This window comes from Dipteris shenzhenensis, chromosome 3 (genome assembly GCF_047967505.1).
Source record: "Dipteris shenzhenensis isolate YYH24624 ecotype China chromosome 3, Dip_SZ_1.0, whole genome shotgun sequence".
NCBI classification, from domain to species: Eukaryota; Viridiplantae; Streptophyta; class Polypodiopsida; order Gleicheniales; family Dipteridaceae; genus Dipteris; species Dipteris shenzhenensis.
The window spans coordinates 28568379-28577904 of NC_141598.1; positions in this window are offsets into that span (position 1 = coordinate 28568379).

A 9526-nucleotide genomic window follows, 5' to 3' on the forward strand; every position below is an offset into this window, starting at 1 on the left:
TGATGCTGGTTTTCACACCACTTTTGGCTTTCAGAGTTGGAAAATTCAGAAGGGCTCTATGCTTTTGGCCAGGGGTGCCAAGTGTGGGACTTTGTATCCCTTACATGTATCAGGGGTATTTGATCATGTTGTTGCAATAACCGAGCAGCCAAGCACTTCTTTGTGGCATTGCAGGTTGGGGCACATGAGCCAGAATGGAATGAAACTCTTATGCCGTTTGGGTTATGTACCGCATTTGAGTTTCTCTGATTTTGAATTTTGTGAGCATTGTCTCTATGGGAAGCAGACTAAATCAGCCCATAAAAGAAGGGGAAAGAAAGAGTTTGAAAAGCTTGGATTAGTGTATTCAGATGTATGCGGTCCCATGCCTACACGGTCATTAGGTGGGGCTGAATACTATGTGACATTCATTGATGATGCAACTAGGAAAGTGTGGGCTTATGCTATAGCTCGAAAGAGTGATGTGTTCCAGGTATTTCAGAAATGGCTGGCCTTGGTTGAGAATCAGTCAGGTAGAACGCTTAAATGCCTACGGACTGACAATGGCGGAGAGTATCTCTCTCATGACTTTCAGCATTTCTATGATACACGTGGGATTAAAAGGGAGCTCACATCCCCTCGTACTCCAGAGCAAAATCCAGTTGCAGAAAAGATGAACCGTACCATTCAAGAAAGGTTGCAATGCATGCTTTCCAATGCAAGTCTTTCTGGTGGTTTTTGGGCTGAGGCAATGAAGACTGTAGTGCATGTGATCAATAGATCACCTAGTAAGAGTTTGGATGGTGGTATTCCTGAAGAGGCATGGAGTGGAAATAAGCCCTCTTACTCTCATTTGCGTATATTTGGGTGTGAGGCATATGCACATGTGCCAAAAGAGCTTCGAAAGAAGCTAGATCCTAAGTCTAGGAAATGCATCTTTCTAGGTTATGGTGAAAGTGGAGAGATGGGCTATCATCTCTGGGATCCAGAAGCAAAGAAGATCATACGCAGCCATGATGTGGTCTTCAATGAGAAGAAGATGCATAAGGCACCCATGAGAGATGTGGAAATGAGGAGAATCACTTTCCAGGATGTGAATCCACCTGCATATGTTGATAGACAGCAAGCTGTCCATGCACCAAATGTGCAAGAAATGGTGCCACCAAGTACTCCCACAGGTATACAATCAAGGGTAGATGATGGATCATCTATTGGTGGAAATGATGAGCCAAATGTGGCTGATATGCAGGTGGGACAGCAAGCTGAAATGCCCTTGAGAAGATCATCTAGAGTGTCTAGACCACCTGATAGGTTTGTTCCAGGGGTAGACTATGTGATGCTTACTGATTGCGGGGAGCCTTCTTGCTACAGAGAGGCTATGATGCGTGAGAATCAACGCAAGTGGGAGTATGCTATGCAATCAGAGATGAGTTCACTTATGAAGAATAAGACTTGGGACTTGGTTTCTTTGCCACATGGAAAGAAAGCATTGCCATGTAAATGGGTCTACAAAATGAAGGTCACAGGTGATGATGTGCCTAGGTACTTTTAGCCGGAAAAGTTTTCGAGACCAGAGGCTAGAGGCTAAGTATGGCGACGCTCAAAGGCCATAGAGAAAAGGAGATCAAGAGGGCGAAGGGATGTCATAGGAGAGAGAAAGGAATTAGAAGTGGAGGGAAGGAAAAGGGAGACTATGACACAAGGGGAAAGGGAGAGGGGGAAGAGAAGCATGTACATGATAGGAGGAGGAATGTTGAGAGGTGGACATCAAGGGAAGAGAACCATACTTTATTTGAAAGAAGGGAAGAGAGGGAAATATCAAAATACTAGCTAGGTGGCTTTACAAGAATGAGCGTGTCTCATCAAGGAATAGCCCCTTCCTTTTATAGCCAAAAGAGGGGGTCTCTCCACATTAATGTATCCTCCCACATGCATGGTGTGTGTCGAAAAGTCTCCCATGTGGGCTAGGTGGTTACGCACTCTCAATTGTGTGCGACAACCCCTTGCCTCAATTTTCCACATAAATCAAGCCCCATATCTCAAGTCTATGATACTCCCTTGGTCTCTTTCCAATTTTATAATATGTTCAAACCTCTAGGAGGACAAGTGGAGGGTTGGCACAAGGAATCTTGCCACCTCATCCTACTTTCCCCATTATTTAACTAGCTCTCTTTGTCCTTCTATACCTCCCCCACATGGGCCTATCTCATATGGAGGGTATAACTCAATATAATATCCATCTCCACCTATTTTATATTGCTTCTCCCATGGACTTTGAGCCATATCTCACTAAATGCAGCCTAGGTGGAGGGGTGGCACATGGAGGAGCCATGCCACCTTGCATTTTATAATATTACTATTATGGATTATGTACAACACACCTTATGGGTCCTCTTACATGGAAGGGTGGCACATGGTCATGCCCTGCCACCTCAACCTTGGGCCCTATACACACCATATTTTATTATACTATTGCCACATATACAAACACACATACATATTAATGCCTTTTTCCTTAGACAATTTTATCCATAACAGTTCCCCCCCCCAGGCAGGGAATGCACAGCATTTCCATGCCTGGGCCCATCACGCACAAAGAAAGGCTTGAGGTAACGTTTGTTGATCACCTTCTTGCCATATGGTTCATGCAGCTCCTAGACTTGTACAGACCCATTGCTACGTTCTTTGATGACTTTGTATGGACCAGCCCACAGTGGCAGAAACTTCTTATCCATTTGGTGGTCCAATCTATTATCAAAGCATAGCACAACATCCCCCTCAGCAAAGTGTCTTTCCCATCCCTTGCGAATCTTAGCATCCAATCGGGCCTTTTGTCGATTCTTTTGGATCTCTGTTTGATGTAGTGCAAGGCGTCGGGTCTCATTTAACTTCTCAAGTTGTACCAATCTGGCCTCTACACGTTCATCTTCTGTCATCCTCTGTTCCTGTGCCAATCTCAAGGCCAGAATCTCTATCTCTAGTGGTAAAACTGCCTCAGTACCATACACCAACTCAAAAGGGGTGTGACCTGTAGATGTTTTATGAGTGATGTTGTAAGCCCACACGGCTTCTGTGACCTTCTGATCCCATTGGCTCCTGTTCCCTACGGCCATTTTTCCCATGGTTTTACACAGGAGGCCATTGGTCCGCTCTGTTTGACCCATGGAGGCTGGATAATAGATCCTAGAAGTGTGATGATCAATGCCCATGCGATCCATGAGTAACTCCACTGCTTCATTTAAGAATGGACTCCCATGGTCAGAGACTATCTCCATGGGTGTCCCAAACCTTGTGCAGATACGTTCAAATATGAAATTTGAAACTGCCTTGCCATTTGCAGCAGAGAGGGTGATTGCTTCAGCCCACTTAGTGACATATTGAGTGGCTACCAAAAGATACTTCTTTTTGCGGGCAGTCATGGGCAAGGGCCCGACAAAATCTATTCCCCACTTCTGAAACGGATGGATGGACATCACTGGGTGATGTTGCCCAGGACGCAAATCCTTCCTACCGAAGAATTGACATGGTTCATAGGTTTTGCAATACAAAGTGACATCCTTGAACAAGGTCGGCCAATAGTATCCAGCATGTAAAATCTTCTTAGCTGTATAGTCACTGGCATAGTGGCCTCCACAAAATCCATCATGATAATGCTTCAATACCTTAGGCACTTCATTTGCATCAATGGCTCGTCTGAGTACCCCATCCATGCCTTGATGGTACAACACCCCATCAAGGAGGGTATAGCGCCTACTATCTCTGCGGATCTTCTTTTTCTCATAGCTAGTACTTTCTGAAGGAAAGGAGAAAGCGGTCAAAAACTTGTAGATGCCACCATACCAAGGATCCCCAACTTCTATGGCTGCTACAAGGGTTACATCAAGGCACTCCTCTAGATCAATCAAAGCATTCTTCAAGTTGGAACAACCCCCTTTTACAATTTTGAAAGAAAAATCATATTCTTGTAGAACTGCCAACCATTTGGCCAACCGGCCCATGGGATTTGGTGATTGAAGAACCTGCTTTGCAAGACCAGTGCCAGTGAGTATAAAGAAGGACTTTCCAGCCACATAATGCTTAAATTTCTCAATGTAAAACACCAAGGACAATGCATGCTTGTCAGCCTCTGAATAGCATCGCTCAGTGTCGAGCAATTGTCGAGAAGCAAATCGAACGGGGTACATGAACCGATCCTCCCCTTGCTGGAGAAGAATACCTGCCAGAGTGTGCTCACCAAACCCAGGATTGATATAGAAGGTCTTTGACCAGTCTGGATTGCGTAGAATGGGTTCTGAAGCCAGAGCATTCTTGATTTGTGCAAAACCATGATCACAATCCTCATCCCAGGAAAAATCAACCCCATCTTTTAATAGCATAGTCATGGGCCGTGTCAAAGCAGCATACTGATCAATGAAGCGGCGATAGTATCCTGCTAGATTGACAAATGAGCGTACCTGACGTTTGGTTGTAGATGGGGAGAGTTTGAGGATGGCTTCTACCTTCTCGGGGTCAGGCTTGATGCCCTCGGATGAGACAACATGTCCCAATAACCTCCCTTGAGTGGCTCCAATGGTGCATTTCTCAGGGTTGAGACTGCCATTTGCATCATTGACCCTTTGGAAGGCCAATCTAACCTTCATGATGTGCTCCTTACGTGATGAGAATATACAGAAATCATCTAAAAACACCTCCAAGAAATCCCCTAAATAAGGAGCAAACACCATCTGCATAAATCTTTGAAAGGTAGCAGGAGCATTGGTGAGGCCAAATGGCATTACTTTGAATGCAAATGTCCCCCAAGGTGTGGCAAATGTGGTTTTAAGCACATCTTCCTCGGCAATTCTGATTTGATAAAACCTAGAGTAACCATCACAGAAAGTATACATCTCATGACCACTTACCTTCTCAAGAATGAGGTCTTGAAAGGGTAGAGGATGATGATCCCTCTTGGTGGCAGCATTGAGCTTCTTATAGTCGATGCAGACCCGCCACTTGTTGTTTTTCTTTGGGATGACTACCACTGGTGAAACCCATTCAGTATTGTGAACTGGAACAATAAACCCAGCCTCTACAAGCTTCTGCAACTCTGAGCGCAAAGCGTCGGTCTGCAGGGGCTCTAATCTCCGATACTTCTGAGCCACAGGCTTTGCATCAGGCTTCAGCTCTATCTTGTGCTCTATGGCAGTCACATGGCGAAGGTGGTGGTAGCTAGTTGCAAAGAGGTCAGGGAAATCTTTAAACCTTTCAAGAAACTCATCTTTCTCACCTAGAGTGAGGTCTGGAGAAAGCATTGATTTGAGCTGTTGAGGACTAGCTGTTATCTTTTCTGCAGGCGACAGGGTCGGAGACACCCCCATCATGTAAACTTCCTCCTCTGAGAATTCGTCCCCCCCGTCTGATTCTTCCATGGACTCAGACACTGAAGATGAGACAGTATCACTGTCATGCTCCTCTTCTTCTTCCGGTTCCATGGCACCAGGTTGCACAGGGATCTTCTCCTTCGAAGCACCAAAAGACATGTGTCCTGTCTTCCAATAGCTGACTGCATCACTCTTTCTCAACCATGGTCTCCCGAGTATGGCTGGGTAACTTCTGCCTGTATCTTCAATGTCCACTACATAGAAATTGACAGTGGTGGTCAACCCATTGACAGTGATGGGCAAATCCTCAATGACTCCCATGGTGGCGAGTCGTCGACCATCTGCTACCTTGATTCGAGTGGAGGAACGCCTTGTACATTTCAAATTCAATTTCTTCATGATGCGGGGCACCATGATATTACATGCAGCTCCCCCATCAACACACACATTTTTGACACGTCAATTATCTATGATGACATCTACTGTGTGTGGGTGCCGATCAATTTCTTCAGAGATAGAAGATACCTCTCGTACCTTTCCCTTTTTCTTGCTCTTCCTTGTTGAGAGACCTTGCTGCAGCTCATGTCTCACCTTAGGGCTTTGCTATTAGTTGAGGGAGTGTGATGCTCAAAGACCGATGAGCAAGGTCCTGAACGACCGAATAGTCCTCTTGCCCTGAGCCGATGGGAAAATTCGAGGGTGACCACTTACTCCTGCGAGATCTTTTAATCTTCTCTGTTGGTGGGTCAGCCATCTCAGCATCTGAGGGTTCTAAGAAGGACACCTTCTTCCTGGGGCGGCCCGGTCCACGGTTTGGAGAGGGGTCCGAGGTAGCACGAGTTCTTTTCCCGAGATCAAGGATCTCCACATCAGAATCCTCAGTGTGCCCGACTCACTTAGAAGATTCACCCTTGGAATATTGGGGCATTCTGTGCGATAATGACCCTTCTGGTGGCATACAACATTAGCACGATCTCTTGGAGGGCGGTTGGCTTGATTTCTGATGCCCACCATCTCAAGCCGAAGGTCATTCAGGGCCTTGGCTAGGTCATTGACTCCTGGTTCTGTTGCAGGGGGGGCCTCTTTAGTTGGAGGGGCCACGGGAGTAGAGAGGAGGGGAGCTCGTGGGCGAGGCTGGGGAAATCTTCGAGGCGGAGGATAAGGATATCCACCTTGTTGAGGGTAAGTATCTAAGGGAGGACCATACAACTGAGGTGGAGGCGGTTGATACATCCCTGATGAGGGGTGGGGGTACGCCCCTGAGTTAGACCCCCCAGGTTGTTGTTGCAGGAATGGAGGGGGATGCGGAGGGACAATCGTCTTCTTTGAAGCGGGGTCAGACTGAACTTTATCAAACTTTTGAGCAATCTCATGTGCTAGCACCATAGTTTCTGGATTCTCCCATTTAAGCTTGAGGCGGAATTCATCACTCGCTCCTGCTACAAGGTAGCCCAGCACATGCTGAGTCATTCCAGCTTGAAACCCGGCATTGTCCTCCTGTGTGGCAATCAAACGGTCCAGGAGCACGGCCGCTCGATCCACATATCGACGCGCCGTCTCACCTTCTGACTGCTTCAAATTTGCCACCTGCAGGTACACATTCTCCGGCTCCTCTTCTTTGCCGAAATACTCAATCATTGCTGCTGTCAACCTTGGCCAGCTTTGGCGAACATCTTCGGCTTGCTTCTCATACCACACTTGAGCCAAACCTTCTAGAAATGTGGGAAGAACCAATAGCCATCTGTCTTCAGTAAGAAAGTTGAGAGAAACACAACGGCGCTTGAAAGCCACAAGATACTCATTTGGATTTTCATCTACCCGTCCACAAAACACGGGAATGTCAGCCATGCTTGGAAAATGGAAAAGAGGGGCTTATCTATGGACGAACAATAGTAAGAGGAAGCTTGAGCTGAAAATCGGGTGAAGATACATCCAAAAAGCACACATAGGCAGGGTAGGGTGTGACTGGAGTAGTGTGAAATATTACTCGAGAAGAATCTTCAGCATAGAATAGCACATAGACAATCTTAAAAGGACCAACCCTCATGATATCACATCGATCATTACAAGCGAGGGTTAGAGGCGCGGCGTTGCATGAGGTTGTTCATCAAGGCAAACAAGAATGCCATGACAAATGTCAACAGTTGGAGAGCTTGCACATCACCTTCAGCTTCTTCCAGTTCTTGTAGTCGCCATTCTATTTCTTCAAGGGGTGTGCGGTCTGGCATCCTTCTTTTGAGCAATGTCCTCCTAATGATCTTCCGAAGTCGGTGAACTCGTATCAAGTATGCCCAACACTTAGTTTCATGATGACCACAACCTTTGCATTCCTTACAAATGATCACCCTCCTTCGTGGCTTGCGGCTTTGTTGGGGTGGCGCTTCCACTCGCATCATGCGTGATTGAAGTACAAGCTTCACGTGCCAAGAAATCAGCAACAAGATTTCGAGCTCGAGGGATATGCTGAATTTTTACCTCATCAAATTGGTTGCAAAGTTCCAAGGCTTGTTGATGTCGTGGAACCAAGCCTTTGCTCCGCACCTTCCATCTTCCACTAACTTGTTCACACACTAGTTGAGAATCTCCTTGCACCTCCAATTGCTTGGCATGATGTTCTTGTGCCTTTTGTAGCCCAAAAATGAGCGCCGAGTACTCAGCTTGATTGCAAGTACTTGCGGGTGAAGACTTGCTGTAACAATACTCCTCACCACCCGGTGAAGTGAGCTTCACACCCACGCCAGCCGCCTTGTGGTCGACGAAGATTTGTAAGCTCCATCAAATTGAAGAATCCAAGATGTCATCACACCAGGACTAAAATTCGGACATCCCAAGTTTCTCGGTAGTCCAAGATAGGTAGGAGGAGAGGGTGGGGAGAATTCAACACTTGAGCCAAACGTTCAGCACCAAATAAACTTGCAATTCTTTGTTGATAGTTTATCTTAAGCCCAAAAAGAATTACAATTTGAAGCTCGAAATGAGGCACAAAAGGCTGATTAGGTACAAATGGATTCCTTGGTCGAAACATTACCAACCATAGCCGAGGCCTAGAAACCTTTGTAATGAGATTGTGAATAAACCATTCAGGATGAGCTTTTCCACAGGAATCAACAGGCAGATGCGCCAAATCTCTCCCTAAGCTTGGGGAACATCCCACCCTTCGATGAAGGACACCGTTTTAATTACCTCTGAAGCAGCAAGTAGTTCGATCACCGCACAATGAGTAGAAGCAAAGTCAAAATCCTCCCAGCGTATCAGTAGTTCTTCACCATGAATCATCCACGGTGTATCATTCCACCCGTCATCTCCATCAATAATGCACTGTGGACAATCAGCCGTTGAAGGTCGACATGAAGATCAAGGAAGACATCTCGTGCATTGGTAGCCGTAAGGTGCGGAGGAACAGGCACCAATTCCTTAAATGCGTCGAGAAGTGACATAAATGTCCACCCTTCTCGTGAGGCGTGCGTCCGTGAAGTGAGCTTGGAGAAGTTCTGAATTGGCGATCTAGCAAGAGATGTGGATAGAGCACATAAAATGAAATATTTTTGCTTTTTACAGCAAGAGCAAACTCCTTACGGTTAGAGAGTTACAGCTCCCGCAATTTCAATATATGAACAAAAATCATTACATTTTTACCACTTCCAACTTGTTGGCCCAATGATAAGACTTTCTTTTGTGAAGGGGGAGGTCTTGGGTTCCAATCCTACTCTTTAATAAAAAGAGAGGAGAAGAGAAAGAGAAGAAGAAGAAGAGAAGAGATAGGGGGGGCGCGGGATCTGCTGTTACTCTTTTGCAGGGGCTCAGAAAATAGACCGCGAGGGCTCAGAAAACAGACCGCGACCAGAGCAGCAGTCCACAGAACTGTCGTGCAGAAAACTATCCGCAACCAGAAACCGCAGCAGTCCACAGAACTGTCTGCAACCAGAAGTCGCAGCAGTCCACAGAACTGTCGCGCAGAAAACTATCTGCAACCAGAAGTCGCAGCAGTCCACAGAACTGTCGCACAGGAGACGCACAAATCGAATGCACGCGCAGTAGCTTAGAAAGAGCACGGATGGTATAGTTTTGTTGATGTAACCCATACAAATAGAAGATTCGCCACTAGCCGTGGAGATTCGAATCCCAGCAGCCACACCAAAACTTTTAGCCGGAAAAGTTTTCAAGACCAGAGGCTAGAGGCTAAGTAT